This window comes from Psammomys obesus, unplaced genomic scaffold (genome assembly GCF_907164565.1).
Source record: "Psammomys obesus unplaced genomic scaffold, mPsaObe1.curated_primary_1811, whole genome shotgun sequence".
NCBI lineage: Eukaryota > Metazoa > Chordata > Mammalia > Rodentia > Muridae > Psammomys > Psammomys obesus.
In genome coordinates, this window is record NW_026596040.1 from 28,651,504 (window position 1) to 28,671,155 (window position 19,652).

General features: G+C 42.9%; 1 protein-coding gene across 7 annotated transcripts in view; it reads left to right on the plus strand.

Annotated features, from left to right (window-relative positions):
* The window catches only part of Ldlrad4 (low density lipoprotein receptor class A domain containing 4), a 332,822-nt gene that overhangs the window by 43,715 nt on the left and 269,455 nt on the right, over positions 1–19,652 (plus strand). For all 7 annotated transcript variants that reach the window (XM_055622727.1, XM_055622721.1, XM_055622728.1 and 4 more), the window contains one exon: positions 18,940–19,028. The gene's annotated coding sequence lies outside the window, so the exon portion shown is untranslated. The remainder of the gene's footprint in view (positions 1–18,939; positions 19,029–19,652) is intronic.

Below are 19,652 nucleotides of genomic sequence, written 5' to 3' on the forward strand. Positions count from 1 at the left end.
ATTTTATTTTATTTTATAGAACAGAGCTCTCCAACTGTAGTCTGATCAGAAGAATGCCCCCCCTCCCTCCCTCCCGCACAGGGCTGTCTAACGCAGCATTTGTGATTGGTCAAATTGCCATTCCATGCAGGGGTGGCTTGTAATGCAGAGGGTCTGGCTTTCTTGATGTTGCCCTTCCTGCCTTCCTTTTTATACCGCTGCCATGTGGCCCAAATATCATCTGGCTGAGGTGAGTGCTATTCCGCGCTCCTTGTCGTTTGCTGACATCTGTAGCAGAAATGAGCCGTCCCATGGTATCCAGAAACGAGATACGCCACATCTCTTTATTTTCCTGGAGCAAGGGAGCCAATCTCATCTGAGCTGTGATTCAGTTAGAAGGGCAAGATGAGCTCCTGGCAGTCATTTAAGGATGCCCCTCCCCCATGGGAGGCTACTCAAGGACTTGTCACTCATTCTCTTCCCCTCCCTGTTGGCAGCAGGTCCCGCTTCTTTGGCAGCTGGTTAGACTTTGCTGAAATCATTTTCCCTAGGGGCAGCCCTACTCCATTTAGTCCTGGAGAACCCTTGCCCAGCTGCTCAGAGCTCAGGCCTCGTGTGAAGCCCTCTGCCAGCAACCTTCTCTCTCTGGAGGACCCCTCCCTTCCTTCCTTGCAGCTTTCTTCTTCAGCTTTGAACCCTGTCTTCTCTGCCTCTCCCATCTGTCTGATAGGAGTTCAGGCCTGTAATTTTCAGATATTGGTGTCTTTTAAGAATTATTCTTGGAACCTGTTAAGAGTGCAGATTCCTAGATGCCAACTGCATTACTTTTTGGTTCCTGTGGTAAACACTTATGGTCATGGGGCCTGGAGAGATGGCTCTGTGGTGAAGAGCATTGAATGTTCTTCCAGATGACCCAGGACCCACATGGAATCTCAAAACCATCAAGTTCTAAGGGATCCGACATCTTCTGGCCTCCTTGGGTACCAAGTCCACAGGTGGTGGAAAGACAAATATGAGCAAAACACCCATGCACATACAATAATTACAAATAAATAAGGAAAAAAAAAACCCACCGAGAGCAAAGGGAACTTAGAGAAGGAAGGGTTTAATTTTGGCTTAGGGTTCCAAAGGCTTAGCATCCATAATGGAGACAACATGGCAGCAAGAAGCAGGTACGTTGGCCAGAGCAGGAAGCAGGAGACTCATGCTTTCAAACATAAGCATGACTCAGAGCAAACTGGAAGTGGTGCCAGGCCTTTAACCTCAAAGCCTGACCCAGTAAGGCATTTCCTCCAGCAAGGCTGCACTGACGCCAACTAGGACCACCCCCCCCCCCCCCCATCCAGGATCAAGTGTTCAAATGCCTGAGATGATGGGGGGACATTTCTCACTACACCATCCTGAGGCATTCTGCCTCAGGAGGAGGCAAGGTGTGTTAGGTACGATGTCCCTGTGATGAGGGTACTGGGCCCTTTGGACGTAATTAGCACTGAGCTTGGATCTTGAAGAGCACCTGTCTAGACTTTGAAAACAAAGGCTTTTGGGGAGAGGGACTTCTAAAAAGTTGCATTTATTCTTTTATAGGTTCATATTTAGGCAAAATATTATGACCACATTCCCCCTCCCTCCAAGCTCCTTTCTCCTTCCAACAAGCTGTCTCCCTGTTTTCATACCGTGGGTGTATGTGGTATACACGTGGGTGTGGGGTGATGTGCTTGTGGCATCTTCAGTATAGTCTTCTTACCTAGTTCTGGAGGACAACCGAGAGCAACAGTAGCAGCTGTATCGTTTTGGGAGCTTTCCTGAACAACAACTTCCTGAGTGTCATCCCACATCTGGCTCTGGGATTTTTGGTTGATCACTAACAGCTTCTGGAGTAGCACTGTCCACCCAGGCAGCAAACCTTCCCTCAGGTTCAAATTTTACCTTATATTTTTTAGTTGGTTTTTTAAAGTAATTGTTTTTGTTTAAATAGTAGGCTTGTATATTGCTTTTCATGCACCCTTAGTTTGGGTTAACTCCCCTTACCTCGTCATTTCCGACTGTCTACATGTTTCCATATCCCTTAAACCTTTCCATTTCCAATATCCCCACCCCCAGCTTCTATATTGTGATGTGTTATACTATTCATCTTCCCTGAAGGCTTCTTACCCCACTTTTACTCCAAGGTGCCCCTTTCTACCTTCTTGTTAAGCACTCCAAGTTAAACACACAAACCTAAAGATTCTAAGCTAGGGTGTGCATCATATACTAGAAATACTGTGTGTCATTTGTCTTTCTGATTCTGGGATATGTCACTTAGATTGTTTTAGCTCCATTCTTTCTCCTGAAAGCTTCATTTTTCTCACAGCTGAATTAAATTCCATTGTGTATGTGTGCCACATTTTCATATCCATTCATTAGTAGAGGGACATCTAGGCTGATTCCATTTCCTAGCTACTGTCAATAGAGCAGAAATGAACACAGCTGAGTAGGTGTCTTGCATATGGAGTCAGCCGTGGTATAGCTGGGTCATATGGCAGTTTTTTGAAAACTTCCTACACTGATTTTCATAAGGGCTACCCTGATTGATACTCCTGCAGTCAGAGTTCCTGCAGTAAGAGTTCCTCTTTCCCCACATTCTTGCCAGGATTTCTTCTCATATGTTTTTGTTTTTTGTTTTTGTTTTTTTGGTGACTGTCATTCTGATGGGAATAGGATGGATTCTCAATAGTTTTAATTTGCGCTTGCCTGAGGACTAAGGGTATTAACACTTTTTAAAATGTTTGTTAGCTATCTGTATTTCTTCTTTGGAGGATTCTCTATTTAGTGCTTTGGTTTCTTTTCTTTCGTTCTTTTTTTTAAGTTATCTCCCACCATCTTCTCTGAAGATTTATTTTTAAGGCTCTCACCTTCTTTTTCTGGACCCAGAAACACAGAAGCCGTTTTGCTAGTCATCTTAATTCACTGTGCCCCTCATCTCTTTGATGGCCTTACCCTGGAGGGCATGGCCTGCCCTTCCCACACCCTGCAGAGAGCTCTACCCTCAAGTCAGTAGGACAACCTTGGAGACAAGTATGTACAGCAATCTAAGGAAGATGCCAAATTCAGGGAGATATTTTTAACTCCTTTCTTTCTGGCAAGATGATCCTATTCCTAGAGGTGGGATGATTCTGACAGTCCAGTGGCTGCCTTTGGCAGTTTAGAGTTTGAAGTGGGCATGGCTAAAAATGTTATTTTTCATTTCAAGTCAAAAGAAAGCTGCTGACAGAACTTGTATGTTTAGAAGTTGGCTGGTGATAGCTTTCATGAGTAAGCCCAGCCCCTGGCTTACTGAGCCCTGCAGATCCCTGACCTGTGCCTGGACCCTGTCCCTTTCCTGTCTTTGGAGTTGTTATCCTCAGGGTGTCATTTTAGCCTCAAAGGGTGGCATGTCACGGACTCCACGTAGGTGGAAATACACAGAACTCTGAGTAGGAGTAATACTAAATGCTGCATTTTTAAATGTCTCAATGAGACAGATAATCTCTGTTGTCTGGACCAATCTTTTTTTGTACATTTACATGTAATCTCTTCATCATGCCATGACATAATTTTCTGCATTTTAGGTTTATATTTTCATCAAAGTTAACAGGAAAAAAAAATGACGGAGATGTTGACAACTATTCTCAGACTGTACCTGTATTTTCAACATGTGCTTTTGCTTGCAAGGGCTAAAGCCATCAGAAATACAGCATACGGTTAAGTTATGTAGAGCTGCGCTCTTACATTTTTTGCCCTATACTTTTTTTTTTTTTTTTTTTTTGCCCTATACTCTTAAATCCTCAGAGAAATGAATGTTTGAAGACTCTAGTTATGACAATTGGAGCTGCCTGCACACACATGTTGGTGAGCACACATGTGAGCCCAGGCTCACGGCATTAGCAGTTATCACAAGAGTAGTCTGATCGATTTATTTTAAAACTAACGGCACCAACCCCACCTGTCACATTTTTACGGTGGAATTCAAGAAGAATGAGGACAGTTTTATCAGGATTGTGAAGTTTTCCAGGGGCAGAGCTTGTGTATGTTAATTTACTTTCTAAAAACAACTTGTGCAGTGTTCTCATCCCGGAGACCAGCTGTCTGTTTTCACTCAGACCCAGCTCCCCCTGCCATGTAACTTTGCGTTGAGCAAGGCTCATTTCTGGAGCTGCGCGGAGCTCACCTGCTCCCTTGGTTCATTCTCATCTTTTGCTTTTCCGAAAGGTTTTCGCCAGAGGTGGAGGTGCCTCATTCTCCCTGGGCGACAGCAAGCCATCTTACCATCGTTCAGCACTGTTTGGGGGTCCATAGTAATAGCAGCTGGAATGTAATGTGAATTGGTAAATACTATGAGTCATTAGCTGCCCTTTAAAGCTTTGACTCAAGGTAATGTGGTCACATCAGTGTATTCATTTATCAATTTTCTTAATTTTAGCATTTAAAAAGGCATGGAGAGCTAACTTTCCCCCAAGTCCAAGACTGTATGTAGTGCTTCATTCCCAGAGACATATGGTAACATACTTTATCTACTGGTGGTGAGTTGGAGACTGGATTCTGCCTTCCTCCCAGTCAGTATTGGACCTCTGGATTGTCTTGTCTGTCTTTCTCTTTCTCTCGGGTCTTTCCCTTTTCTTCCGTTCCTCTTGCTTCGCTCCTTGCTTGATGTTTCTTTCTTCTTGGTCCTGGCATCCGTTGTCACTGGAAAGCTAGCTAATGACATTGTGTGCTTCAGTCTTGTGGCTGCACCTATCTGTCTTCTCATATAAACTCATGGTACTTGACTAGTACCACTGTCCGATTTTGGCTAAGTGAGGGCAGATTTCATGGGGGGGGGGAGGACTTAAAGCTTTGACACATCTTGGTGTTGAGCTGCATGTCTGAGTTTAATACTGGGGACACCAAGGAAGGGAGGTATTTTAATAAGTCCAGCAGATGTAAAATGTGCTGTTACTCAGATCTGTTGAGGGGCAGCTGAAACATCACATTCTGCTCTTGAGTTGTTTTCCCTGGAGTGTGGCATTGCTGCCCTCGGTCACTGTGAGTTTTCCCCATTAACTTCTCCCAGTTTTCCTCTCTCCTTTGTCTTTGGCTTCAGACTTTATATGTATTTAAAGCTAGTGCAGCACACAGAGCAGAGCCTTAAAATGCTTAGAAGCCATGCACTGTTCTATCATAAATCTCTATAAATCCTTAACACAGTTTGGATGGATTTCCATGAGAACTACTTCAACTACAAGGTAGTAAAACAAATGCCTTAAAATAACCAAACTCAGGACAATTGCTTGGCAGTGTCCACCTTTTAAAAACTTTCCAGACCCTGGAAGAGGAAATGATTCTGAGACTGAGTTATGATTTTAAGAGTAAAAACAATAAATGAACATTGACATTATTTGCCAACAATTATTTTTTTTTTTTGTATCCCACCATTTTATCCCACTTCCCAAATAATTCAAACTGTGTGAGAGTTTTACTGTACTTTTTTTTTTTTTAATTGAAATTGGTTTTGCAGAAGTGGAAAATTGGCAGCAAGTATGGAAACTAGCAAACTGGTTTATAGTGCTCTGTGCTTCTTAGCTTAATGAAACCCACAAGAATGAGGAAAGGCTTCGCAGGTCGGAATGAGAAGTTGCCCGGTAGGCATTCCTTTTCTGGAAGTTTATTTTTACACTTATTGATTCTATAGCACGTGGAACAGCATGTCTCGGCTCAAGCTGACTGACAGTGGCCTCTGAGATGGGCACAACTTCAACTCTCTGATTTTTCTTTTCCACAGTTCCATGTAGAAAATGCCGGGAAATGTTTCTAAGACGATTGTACAAACAAGACAAACTCGGTAACTAAAAATAAGAAAGAAAGAAAAAAAAAAAACCCATGACCCAACAGAAACGAGCCACTGGCCTACAAAACAGCTTGCTAGTCTTGACGGCTAGCCACTGTGTTCTGGAGCTCGTAACGAGCTAGTGTGTCTAGTTTTGAATAAAACTACTAGTTGATATGGGACTATTTGGAGACTAATTCCGGATTTTTGAATAAAATAGGGTAGACGATTATCCTCTCCCCACTCACGTGGTAGAGCTTCCTTGAATGATGAGTGCAGCTGACATCAGTACATTTCTAGCTGGAAGCACCAGCAAGGCCATTGGGAAGGACGGACGTGCCTGCACCTTTAGTCTAATGGAACTGGATGGTGAGAGTTCCTTCTACAAATGTGCTCCTTTCTCGTCCTCTGAATGTTTAGGGTTTTTGTGCCTGGTCACTTCCAGGGCTGGTGTCCTCACTACAGTCCTCCTTTGCCCCTTCTGAGCTCCCCCCCCCCACAGTGTGCTCTGCACCCTGCTCTTCCCATAGGATCCTCCTATCGAGGGGCCTCTGCAGGCTGATGGCTGGTACCTCTACACATCTGTCACAGCTGTCTCTTGATGCTCTGAGTTTGAGTGCACATTTCTAGGGAACTCGTTTGTGTCTGGCTGCCTAGACCTACAGCCCTACCTGTGCTCTATGGCCCTTTGTTAGGGGACTCATCTGTGCCTCACGTTTCCTGGGACCTGGTTAGAATCACAGAGCCTTGGAAATCACTGCAGACTTACAGAGCCCAACTGGCTTTCGCTGCTGTGCAAAGCTGAGCTTAGGCTAAGCCTACTGGAGTGACCATTTACAAGCTGTGAAAGCCAAGGTAACGATGTCGTAAGATGTGTTTTGTTAAGTGATTTCAGAATATTGGATTCCGAGATTTATTTGAAAAGTTCACATGCAGATAGTACAGGTGAGTGAATTCTGTTTGACTCTGTTTTCTGGGTAGTTCATGAGTCTTGCAGGATGAGGCTGGACATAAGTCAAGGTAGCTTATTCTTGGAAGGTCAAGACTCATTGACTAGGAAATTGTTTCAATAGATTACAAGTGGAACTGAAATAGGGATCTTCAAGCAAAGATAAAATATCTTTTAGGCTGTAAGGTTAAATATGTTTTCCCAGACGTGTTAAAAAAAAAAAAGCTGTGCTTGTGTGTTTGTGTATATATTTAATATAATAACACTATATGAAAGGGTGGGCATATGTCTTTTGTAGGAGTCACTAGTGGATCAATGGGTTCATTCTAGTGAGGTTTGCTAGTTTAAGGACCAGATCTGCTATCTAACCAAGAGGTCAAGATTTTGGGTTTCTTAAGTGTTGGAAGCTGGGCACCTGAGGCTTCTCCTGAGGTTTCTCTTCCTGTGAATCCCAGCTATGGTGATAATGGTTCTGCCGGGCTGGAGTTCAGAGAGGGGAGTCCAACCTGATCAAGTGAGAGAGTCCCAAGCGAGCCTGAGGCAGAAGGCAGAGTGGGGTGGGGCTGCGCATGCGCAGATGCACGCCACCGAAGACGCGAGCAGGCCCGGAGAGAAGACTCATCAGGACAGGCTCCAGAATGAATCATAGGTATCATCGGCTCTGATGCATACGTGTGCTGCCCTATACAACGCTTCGGTACATGACTGCTCAAGGCAGGACAAAGGCACCCTGGTTTCTTTCTACTCCTTGTGGGAACCTGCAAGGCAGATAGGCTACCTTCATTCGTCAGCTCTTGAGTCTTAGAGAGATTGTGATATGCTTGAACGCATTCCCGATTGTACTTCAAGGTCACTTAAATGATGCCATCCCTCTTCGGTTATTATTTTATGGCTATTTTTTTTTTCTAGATTCGTTAAAACGCAAACCTTCATTTCCTCCCGTGTGTTTTGTTCTGTTTAGAGTCCCGAAACACATGCCTCAGCGGCATCTGTGTGCCTCTGCCTGCCTGCAGGTGTGTGGGTCCATGCTCTGGGGGAGGAAGTGCCACAGTGGCTGAAATTCTTCCCGGCACTGTGGCATCACCCGAGGGTGGCCTTGTTCTGTTTTCCTTTAAGCGGCTTTAGAGCTGGGGCTTCTGGACTTTGCTGGATAAAGCACCGAAGTCACACAAGCGCGAGGAGGACAGGGAATCATGCTATCCTTTGCGCAGGGTCGATAGCCTGCCTTTTCCCTGATGAAAGACAGTGGAGAGAGGAGAAGCACCGGAGGCTTCCAGCGTGAGACCTCGGTCCCACTTCTGTGCTCGTCACACGCTTTGGAGGGCACTGAGGTCCTTTGAGGTCAAGGGCGCATGCGGTGACCGCAGCTGCCATAGGCCCAGCTCTAAGTGTTCCGGATGATTGTCAGGGTTTTGAAGACAGTGGGCACTTGTGGATACCACGGGAAACCCTGAGTCCTGCGCTCCGAGCCCCAGGAGAGACAGCCTGTGAGAGTAGCTGTTAGTCAAGCCTTCTGTCTTCCTGGTGACAAAACGGGACATTTCACCATTTTACATATCTGCTTTGAAGAGGCCCTTCATTTCTATTTGGGCATAAAATACTCAGTCTAGGACAGATTAGTGATGTACCTGGCCTTTGACTCGCTCTTGTTCTTCCTCATCAAGTTAGTGTCTATTAGTTGACCACGTTGTTTATTAATGTGTATTACATATAATGTATATAGTATTGAAATAAATATCAGAGCATCGTGAAGTGGTTGCCTTCGTTTTCCTTAAGAACAGGTGTTCAAGCTTATAGCCACAGCGAGGATGGTCAGCTGGGGATAGAGCTTATGTGCTGGCTCCACCCCCACTTTACTGGCATAACTTTGGTGTACTGGCTGCCTCTGCCCCCAGCAGGGAGTCAGTTGCACTGTTTGCTGCTCTTCTGCAACTTGGACCCCTTTGGCTGCTGGCTCCTTCCTGGGGCAAAGCTTCTTTCGAGAGCACTGCATAACATTTGGGCCCCAGGAAAGTTGGACCTGTAATTAATATTTCTCACCATTCGTTCACTCTAAAATGATGCAACCCTGTGAGAGAGACGGGATGAGTAGCTGTCTGGACCAGGTCAAAAAGATGCTTTAGTCAAAAGGATGGAGAACGTGTGGGTTCAGCAAATCAAGTCAGTGCATAAATGCGCTTGTGCCTTACACAAAAATGCAGGTGTGTTGCTGGTGACGGGATGGGGGGGCTGTAGAATCTATCTTTGATATTTCTGGAAAGAAGGGCATAAAATAGAAAGGGTTTGGCGAAGGAACCTCTTTTCTTTTTCCTTAATCTTATGATACTAGCGGTTCTGGAAATTGCTTTTTTCCTCCACCCCAAGTAATAATTTTCATGAAATAGCTCTTCTGTTTGAAGCCTTCTTGTATCAAAAAGGCTCTACCTCATGTCACCTACAGCAAATCTCATTTCAGAGCAAAGGAAGGAAGCCTCCTGCTGTATTCCTCTCTCAATCCTTCTCTAAAACAAGTTTTTTTTCTTCTTCCTTAACGATGGAGTGAGAATGTTGAGAAAATGAAGACTAAATTTCAGGATGGCTTGGTGGGGAAGCGTTCTTGATACCAAGCCCTGTCAGAAGTGGGATTCCATCCTTGAAACGCACATCATGGAAGGAGAGACCCAGCCCCTACAAGTCACTCTCCAACTGCCACATAAGCTGTGGCAAGCTCATTGCCCTCCAACATCTGCTGAGTATACCCGTAATCTCAGTGCTCAGGAGGCAGAGACAGGAGGATCACTGTGAGTTTAAGACTAGTCTGGTCTTTAGAACAAGTTCCAGGCCAGCCAAGGCTATCCTGAAAGACCCTGTCCCAAAACACAAACAGAACAAAACAACCACCACAAAAAAGCCAAAACAAAACTGAAAAGGCACCATGCCAAACCAAAACTCAGAGTTGTGGTACACTTCAGAAGTAAAACATTCACCTAGCATGAGTGAGGCCGTGTGTTCTACCTCTAGCACTGCCAAGAAACAAACAGAAAGGTGACAGGCTGGCTTCTCTTTCTTGCTTTTGCATTCTTCCTAAGAAAAGTCTTTGCTACCTGTTAATTTTCGGGAGTACCCACCCATCCTGCCTGGTTCTCATTCCTCACTGGAGCTCCTGCCTGCAAACAATGTCAGGAACATGTCTTTCAGGAGATGGTTTGGGGTTAGTGAGATTATCAGCCCCATAGGACCGTATTTTATTACGTTGGAAAGCCACGTGTGGATTCCTCAAATACTTTGAGCAGCAGGGAAAGTACAGGAGGAGCCCAGCCAGTTCTTCCTGTGAGCGACTGTGCTTGTTCTTGTGTTTCTCCTGAAACCCTCATTTCCTTTTGTAAGGATGTGGTTGGTAGTCACGCTTAGCCTTTTTGCCTGGAAGTCCTGAGTTTTGTGTTGAGTGTGCTCTGTGAGATTACGAGAAAGGCATGCATTCCCTAGGAGGAATAAAAATGGGGTAGGTCTTAGGTCTGCATTCTGACCTGGGATGGATGTCTTTTGTGTGAGCCTGTTTCTTCCTCGGTGGGGGTGCTGGTCCCATGCCAGCTCACCACCTGCCTCCTGCGTAAGAGTTTCCTAATCTGTGGGTCATTGCTATTTTCACAGCTAGGGATGGGCCCAAGGGGGTCAGAATTCTGCTGGGAGGATGGGTTGCATTTGTCGAAATTCTCAGCCTTGTGTTACAGAACTGGTGTTTTTCGTTTTTCTTGGCTTGGGTGTGAGAATCCTGCTGTCTGCGAGGATAATGTTCATGTTTACTGAGTGATTTATGAAAGACTGGGAATATGTAATAAGTTCCCGGGTATAGATCTTCAGAGATTGTGATAGGGTTCTGAAATGACTTAAGTTTGTATTTTCACTCTTGGAAGCAATTTAACTATATTAAAATCAACCTTTCAAAATCTACAAGAGATAGAACTTACGGTCATGGTTATCTTTCCTTTATAGTAAAAATATAATCTTTCATTGAGGGTAATGGGCACTGAAAATATTAATGCGCTCAGCTTAAACATTTCTCTTATTTTGTGTGTGGGTGCAGGTGTGTTGCATGCCAGGGTGTGTACATGGCAGTCAGAGCACCGTGTTTGGGAGTTGGTTCTCTTTCATTGTAGGTTTTAGATAGTCAGTTCAGGTTCTCAGGGTTGTATGGTAGAGCACATTTTACCTACCATCTTGATGGCCCTATATTCAACTTGACTTTTTTGTCTTTTAAAAACCAAACCAAACCAAACCAAACCCAAACTTTATTTGGTGTGTGTATGCGTGTGGGTAGGTGTGGATCACAGCGTGCGTTTGTGTGTAAATCAGAAGATAATGGTGGGAGCTGGTTCTCTCCTTACACTGGTTGGGTTCTGGGGACTGAACGTGGGTCACACAGCTTGGTGGCAAGTGCCCTTACTCACTGATCTGTCTCGCCAACCCTGAACACAACTTTTAAATAGAATTGAAACAAAATCTTAAAAGATTGAAAAGTCATCTATTTAAAAAAAAAATCTTAAAGAGATTTTTTTTTAAAGTAGCTATTTAGGAGATTGTATCAGAACCTGGTTTTAGAATTACAACCAGATTCATTTGGCCCTCACAGGCTTTCGTCACTTTGGGAATTAAGGACTTAACTGATGCTAATGGAAAACCTAAAAATGAATCATTGAAGTCTTTCTTTGGGCTTTTCTTAAGTGACTTTCGTTTTTAACCTTGTGCTGTTAGATAATAAAATGCCAGAGACGATATTTGACAAAAGCGTGGCCTCCTGGGATACATTTCTTTTTTTAAGATTAATTTATTCTTTGATAATTTCACGCGTGTATGTAAAATATCCTGTTCACACACCCACCCCCTCTTATCCTCCTTCAGCATCCCCTGAACCCTATTTCTCCCACTGAGTTTCCACCCTACTTTCATGTCTTTTATTTTGTTTGGCTTTGTGAGCCTACTGTGTGTAGCTAGGACCACATGCATGGGCACGGGCATGAAGCTATTCACTGGAGCATGAGTAACCTGACCGTCTCTGAAGACGGTGAATTTACAATGACATTTTGTTCAGAGAGTCCTCACTTGTGCCTGTTTATTGAAGCACACTCCCTACTTTTCCTTCCAGCAGTTTCAAATGTCTTATGTTGAGGCCCTTGACTTGGTGGGAGTAGAGTTTGTGCAGGGTGAGAGGTAAGAATCGAGTTTCATTCCTCATTCTGTTGATAGCCAGTATCCTGGCACCATTTATTGAAGCTGCCATCTTTTCTCCTGTGAGTATTTTGGCATTTCTGAGCCCTTCATCTATTCCATTGACCCATGTATCTGTTTTTGTGCCAGATTCCTGCTCTGTGTATTACTGTGTCTTTGTATTGTAAGTTGAAACTAGGTATGGTCATACCCCAGGTAGTAGAATGACTTTGGGTAGCTCTAGGCTTTTATGTCTCTATGCGAATTTCAAGATTTTTTTTTTTTTCTGTGTCTGTGAAGAATGGCCCCCAGAACTTTGATTGAGATACATGGAATCTGAAGATTGCTTTAGGCAGGATAACCATTTTCACAATATTAATTCTTCTGATCCATGAGCATGGGTAAACTTTCATCTTCCGTTGTCTTTTTCAGTTTCTTAAAGTTTTCATTGTAGAGGTCTTTTGGATCCTTGGTTAGGTTTGTTTCCAGGTATTTTCTTCCTTTGGCAGCTTCTGTGGAAGGATGTTTCCCTCAGTTCTTTTCCGTATGTTTCTCTTTGGTGTATAGAAAGGTCACTGATGTTTGTGTGTTGATATTTTATCCTTCTACTTCGCTCAGTGTGTTGATCAGTGGCAGGAGTTTCCTCATGGAGTCTTCCTGCATGTCAATCCTACCATCTGCAAATAGAGATCTTTTCCTGCCTGTATCCCTTTTATTCCCTTTCTTTGTTTTATTATTCTTGCCAAGACTTCAAGCACTGTATTACAGGAAGTAAGGAGAGTGGATACCCTAGTATCAGTGGGATGCTTTGAGTTTTTCCCCATTTAGCACAGGACTGTTTTATGATTCGCTTTACATAGTCTTTATCATATGAAATGTGATCCTCCCATCTCTAGCTCTCTATTACTTTTATCATTAAGATGTTGAGTTTTGTCAAAGGATTGGGTAATCATGTGATTCCAGTTATGTGACAAATTACATTTATTGATTTATGTATGTTGAACCATCAGTGTATTTCTGAAACGAAGACCAGCTTGATCATGATGATGATATTTTTTATGTGATCTTGAGTTCTGTTAAAAAGTCTTACTGTGAATTTTTAATCTATGTTTATCAGGAGGTTGAGCTGTAATTTTGTATTTTTTGGTGGTATTTATTTAGTTTTGGTGTAATACGGGCTTTGTTAAGAGTTTGAGGTCTTCTTTATTTTCTATTTTATACAATGATATAAGTAGTATCAATTTTATTCTTTGAAGGTCTGAAGAGAATTCTGTAGTGAATTCATCTGCTCCTGTACATTTTTTTAGTTTTGGAGATATTTTTTTATTTGCTGTTTTATTTCTTGTTTGGGTTAATTTTGGTGTCATGTGCTTCTATAAAGTTGCCCATTTCTTTCAGATTTTTTGTTTAATAGAACATAGATATTGAAGGTTTATTTTTGTGATTTTTATGAATTCCATTGGTATCATGATACTTGATATGTCATACTTAGTTTTATTAATTAGGATCCTACATTTCTTTCTTTTGGTGCATTTGGCTAAGGGCTTGCCAGTCTATCTTTTCAATTAACCAACAGTTTATTTAATTTTTAGTATAGTTCATTTCTAGTTCATTAACTTTTTCCATGATCTTAATAATTTCCCCATCAATTGATTGGCTTAGGTTTGTTCTTGTAATGGAAGTTTTGGTTTCTTTGAAAGCTCAATTATGTTGTGGAAATATGTTTTTGTTTTAATCCCAAGTGTGGGTTTTTAGTTGGGCTATTGTTTGTCTGCAGCAGTTAGTTGTCTTGTGTGGGGCATGGCTTTTGCCAGCTGGTAAAGGCCTTCCATGTGCTGCGTGGAGAGGGGCGTGGTCTAGGTCTCTGAGGAGATAAATTTGAGAGCCCAGAGAGAGTGGCGTGGTGGGTGTTGGCATGTGGTGTGTAGCAGTCTGGAGAGACCAGAGAGATGAATGGTGTTGGGAGTTGGGAGCAGACACAGAGAGAGAAACACTCTGGGGCATAGCAGGTTGGAGAAGACTGCTGGCTGATTTGCTGCTGATGGAGATTGGTATAGCCCTGAAAGAACCCCTCGACCCTAAACAGCCGGGAGATGTAAAGGGTCTGTGACCTCTCTCCACTACCCTTTCTCCCATGAAGGGTTGGGAGGTTAGTGGGAGGGAGATAGAGGCCTAAACACCCCGAATAAAGAAGAGCTTTAAAAATGAATGCTACATTGGTTATTTGAGTTCTTTTTGAGTTTTGGATGTAGACACTCAGTGCTATTAAACATTTCTTCGAAAATTGCCTTCGTTGTTAATCCATTTTTAGGATTTTTTTTATTCCTTTCTTGATTTCTTTGTCATTTCCTAGTGTGTTGTCTCTTCAAGTTTGTGTAGTTTCTACAGCTTTAAAAAATTTTTTTTTCATCTATTTATTTTTGTTGTTGATATCCAGCTTCACTGTGGTCAGAAAGAACACAAGATGCAATTTCCGTTTTCCTGTGTCGTTGAGCCTTGCTTTGTGTCCCAGTATGTGATCTATTTTGGAGAATGTCCTGTGTGCTGCTGAGGAAATGTGCACTCTTAAGTGTTTTAGTGAAATGTTCTATAGTTATGTATTAGCTGTATTCGATTTAGGATGCTATTTCATGTTTTTCTCTCTCTCTTGGTATAAATTTCCTATCTGTTGGTGAGAGGGTTATGTTGAAGTCACCCACTGTTACCGTGTTGGGGTTAATCTGTTTCTTTACATCTGTAGCGTTCACTTGATGGAGTTGAGTGTACCTGTCTTTTGGGATACACGTGTTTAGAGTTTTAATATCCTCTTGATAGAGTATTCACCTGGTGAACACGAAATGACCTTCTTTATCTGTTCTGACTAATTTTGACTTGAAGCCCATTTTGTCAGCTAGCTGAATAATAGCTACACACACTCATTTCCTAGTTTCATTTTCTTGGATCTTGAATTTTTTACCCTTAGGTTGTGTCTGCCTTTGATGGTAAGCAGTCTTTCTTGGAGGCAACCAAAAAAAAAATCCTATTTTATTTCATTATGTTTAGGTCTTTTTGTTGGAGGATTTGAGGCCACTAAGAGTTATTATTGAAAGCGTGGTTTATTTCTTGTCACTTTGTTGCTTTTGTCGTGTTTTCTTAAATTCCCTTTGACCAACAGTTCTGGTCTTTTATCTTTGTGGCCTTTTGGGTATGTTTGTTGTCCTCTTTAGCTCAATCCATATGGAGCTGGATTAGTGTCATCAATTCCTTTATTTTTGTCAAGTTTTTGTTTCTCCTTCAATTATGGTGGATAGTTTTGTTAAATAGAATAGTTTGGACTGGGAGTTGTTCTTCTGGCTTTAAAAGCGAGCAAGCAGCCTTTGGTTTGGTTGGTCTGCCTTTCTATATGACTTAGCTCCCCTCTCTGACGGCTTTCGGGAACCTTTATTCTAGGTTTTAGTGGCTTAACTGTAATATGGCAGGGGGAGTTTCTTTTCTGGTCTTTCTCAAAATTTTATGTTCTGTTTGTTTCTTGTATCCAGACAGACATCTCTTTCTCTAGATTTGGGAAGTTTTCTTTTATGGTTTGATTGAAAGTTCTTTCTTTGCTTTTGGAATGGAAATCTCTTCCTTAAAATCTCAAAATTCATAGACTGGTATTTTTATGGTGTCCCAAAGCCCTCCCATATTCTGTTCATGGATCCATTTATAAATTTCCCATTGACCTTGAGCTAATGATCTAATTCTTTGACCTTGCCTCCATGTCCTGATGTTTTATTCTCCACATGATCAACTCGTCCTGTTGGCAAGGCTGTTCACCGAGCTCTGTATTTGGCTGATGGAGGCTTCTGTTTCCACCATCATTTCATTTTGGCTTTGCTTTAGCAATTCTCTCTCTTTCATATTTGGGATTGACTTCTTTATTTCATTCAGCTGTTTGTTTTTTGTTCTCCTGAAATACACTCATGCCTTCTTCAAGTTGTTTGAACCTATTTGTAATCATTCCTATTGTTCGTCTGGAAGTTCTTTAGGTCACTCTCATTGGAGAACATTGCTATGAAGTTGGTGATTTTTGGAGGAGACATGTTGTCTTTTTCTCTTTGTTTTCTTTATGTTTCTGCACTGAGACTTTTGCATCTGAAGTTTGTTGAGTTTTTCTTTCCTTTCTCCTTTCTACTTCACTTCCTTTCTTTTTTCCTTTTCCTTCCCAAGTTAACCTTTGTATGGAAGCAGTTGCAGTGTTCAGAGAGGACTAAATCAATGGGTGCTGCCCTGGGTCAGGTCCAGTTAGCTGCCTATTCTCACAGCCTCTGATGTGTGCTGCAGGCCTCCACTCTGTGGGCAAGCTACCCCAGGGCCACGTCTGGTTCACTTCTTGCCTCTGCTTTGTGTTATGGAATCCTATGTACCGAGGTATCCTATTCTAGTTCATCTCTGCCTTGCTCCCTGTTCCCTTGGGTACCTTACCCTAGGTCAGAACAGGCCTCTTCATTGCTTCTGTCCCTCTGTTTGCATGCATGTTCCCGACCCTGGATCAAGTCTCTCCTTCTCTGCACATCCCCTGCCTTTCTCTACACGTTAATCTTCCTACTTTCTGCCAGACAATTCTAAAGACTGACTCAGGTTCACAGGTAAAACCGTGAGGCTAAATGTCTCTCAATCTCTTTTGAAATTAAATTTGAATCTTTGAACTCTGCTTTGAAGGATTGAGTGCTTCAGTTGCTATCACCTTATTGTGTTATGTAGAAGCTGAATAATCATAATTGTTGACATTAAAAACTAGCCCCCAAGGGGATAGCTAGGTTTGTAAAGTGTTTGCCTCATAAGTGTGGAAACTTAAGTTTGATCCCCCAGAATCCACATAAAGATGCCAAGCATGGTGTTGGCTGTTTATAATTCCCATGCTGTGGAGGCAGAGACCAGAGGATCGCCAGGCTAGCCTGACTGGTGATTTTCAGTCCAATGAGGGTACCTGTCTCAAAGGAGGCAGATGACTCTCTGAGTATGACATCCAAGGTTGTCCTCTGGCTGCAATATGCAAATACCTGTCCACAGTATACTCCACAAACACACTTAAACACACAGCCACACATGCAAAAACTAAGTTAATGACCTCCTATGAGTTCAGGATGCTGGCAATGTAGTTCTTTCCTGTAGGTTGGCCACAATTAAAAAAAACTTCATGGTTGATGGATAAGGCAGTTGCAAATGTGTGTAATATATAAATACATATTTCATGTGTGTGTTATTAAATGTGTTCATTTTATGTTTCTGATTAACAGTCTTTTTTATGTATTAAACTTGGTGCTTTAAGCCATCACACTCACTTATTATCTCACAGTTTCCATGGTTGAGCTGCCTGGTTCTCTCTTCAGCTCTGCTAGGGCTGAAGTGAAGGTGTTAGGTAGGCTGTGCTTTGTGTACAAGAGAATCTACTTTGAAGCTTGTTCATGTGGTTGACAGAATTAAGTTTCTTGTAAGTGTAGGACTGTTGCTCTGTTCCTTTTCTGGATGTCAGGTAGGACCACTCTCAGCTCTTAGAGGTCCCTGCAAGTCTTGTCGTGTGGTGCTGGTTCCCTCTTGGCTGCCCATTTCTTCTAAGTTAGCAAGCAGCCGCTCACTCTTCAGTTACAATTTAGGAATATCATACAAGGAGCTAAGATGAAGGGGTTAGTATCCTGCTCTAGATTCTGTAGGTTTCTAATATTGACTAAAAACAGGGAGGGGGTTGGCTCATGTATTTGGGGGTAGACCTCCACAGGAATGCCAGTGTTCTTTATCAGTCACTCTTTATCTGGATACCTTTGCACTGGTTGAACATTGGAGTGACATATGGCTGGAACATGATTTGAGGGACAAGTCTCTTATGTGCACTGTGGCACACAGATGACACAGGTGGTTACTTACTCTACCTTGGACAGAATGTATCCTACGTACTGGCAGACTAGGTGCTAAGAAATACCCATTTCATCAGAGGCAGGGCTTTTCCTGAAATGGGTTTACAAAACAGGAAGTGGCTGAACGGGCACAGTGACCCTTCTAGAATGGGGCGACACACAGCAAGAGTGTGCTCACTAAGTTGGGATAACGGTGTTGATGGTAGATGATGGGAACCAGACAATCCCTGGAATGCTAAAGATGTGTTACCACGAGGATGGAGGACACAGAAGGACAGGCAGCCTTGTGCACACAATCACAGACACTGTTTTCCTACTTTGGGTTTCCCTGCTATGCAGAATTAGATGCATATTTCCAAGAAGGGGTGAGGTGCACCTGGGCTTGCCTCCTTTTGCTGTTGAAGACTAGGCCCACTGAGCTATCTCGAGGTCATTTGGACCATTAAGAAGGAACATGGTCTTTCCATCAGGCTCCACAGAAGGCTCAAAGAGTAGGATTGTCAGAGGCCACCTAAAGTTATAAAGGGAGACCCTATTTCAAAGAGTGATAGAGATAGTGACCCCCACTATGAGCTGGCTTGGTGCTTAGTTAGTCTGAGAGCTGGAGTTTGGCCCTTATGTCCCAGAGCAGAACGAGACTCCAGGAAGTTGTCAGCAGCTTCTACACCAAGCCTTGGCATGCTTGTGCCTTCACTCACGTACACAAGTACACAACAACAATAAAATAAAAAGCATTGTTAAAGACAACTTACCGGTCTGAATTTAAAAAGAAAATGGCCCAACGAGGTACTGTCCATTACTTGTGACTTCTCATTGAAGAAAAGGGTCTTGTCTTTGGAGGAACAAATGTGTCCTTTGAGGTAATGATGAGAACTTACTGCCCTCAATGGCTCCTAGAAAAGATGCCACTTTAGTCATATCTTTCACTCCAGATTTTTGGCTATGATTCGCTCTTTTTTTTCCACCCTGTAATACTTAATTAATGTTTATGTTTGTGTTTTCATTTTATTTATTTTGATATCTGTGCCTTTTATTGTGACAGCTCTCAAATGTCTTTTGGAACTTGGGTTGGGGTAAGTTGAACGGAGCGAAACCAGGAATCAACTCATTGAAACTCTTTATATTTCTTCTAGCATTCCAGGCCCTCCATCTGCAGCATCAGACCACCTTCTCCTGTTGGACTGTTCGTAGGAGCAGACCTGAGGCTCCGTGTCATTCAGAGGTGAGCTGTGTGAGGTTCTTTTTGATGTCTGTGAAGCAGAGTTTGATAGAACTGGCCAGACTGTGGCGGTTGTTCACCCTTAAGTCGTCTTTGTTTTCCGTTTGTGTGCCTATGTGCTCATTTCAGAGAGTGATGTGCAATTGACTGAAACTTGGGGTGCATGGAGGTAAAATTTAGATGGCAGCCACATGTTTTGGTAATGCGGACATATTTTAGTCTAAAGCTAGATTCACGGCTAGCCCTGGGCAAGTCAGTGAATTAGGGACTGTGCTATGGGCCACAGGGCTCTGCCCCCAGGTTCCAGTTTGTTTGCTGTTTGCTTGTCACCTCTGTTATGCTGACTGTAAGTGACTTTATTGATGCTGGTCCTGCCTAGTTGACTGGCTTCATTTAATACTTTCTGACATCAAATCATTTCTTTATTTTTCTCTTTCTTTTTCTGCCTTTCCTTTCCTTTTCCCTTCCCTTTCCTTCCCCTTCTTCCCCTTTCCCCTTCTTCCCCTTTCCCCTTCTTCCCCTTTCCCCTTCTTCCCCTTTCCCCTTCTTCCCCTTTCCCCTTCCTCCCCTTTCCCCTTCCTCCCCTTTCCCCTTCCTCCCCTTTCCCCTTCCTCCCCTTTCCCCTTC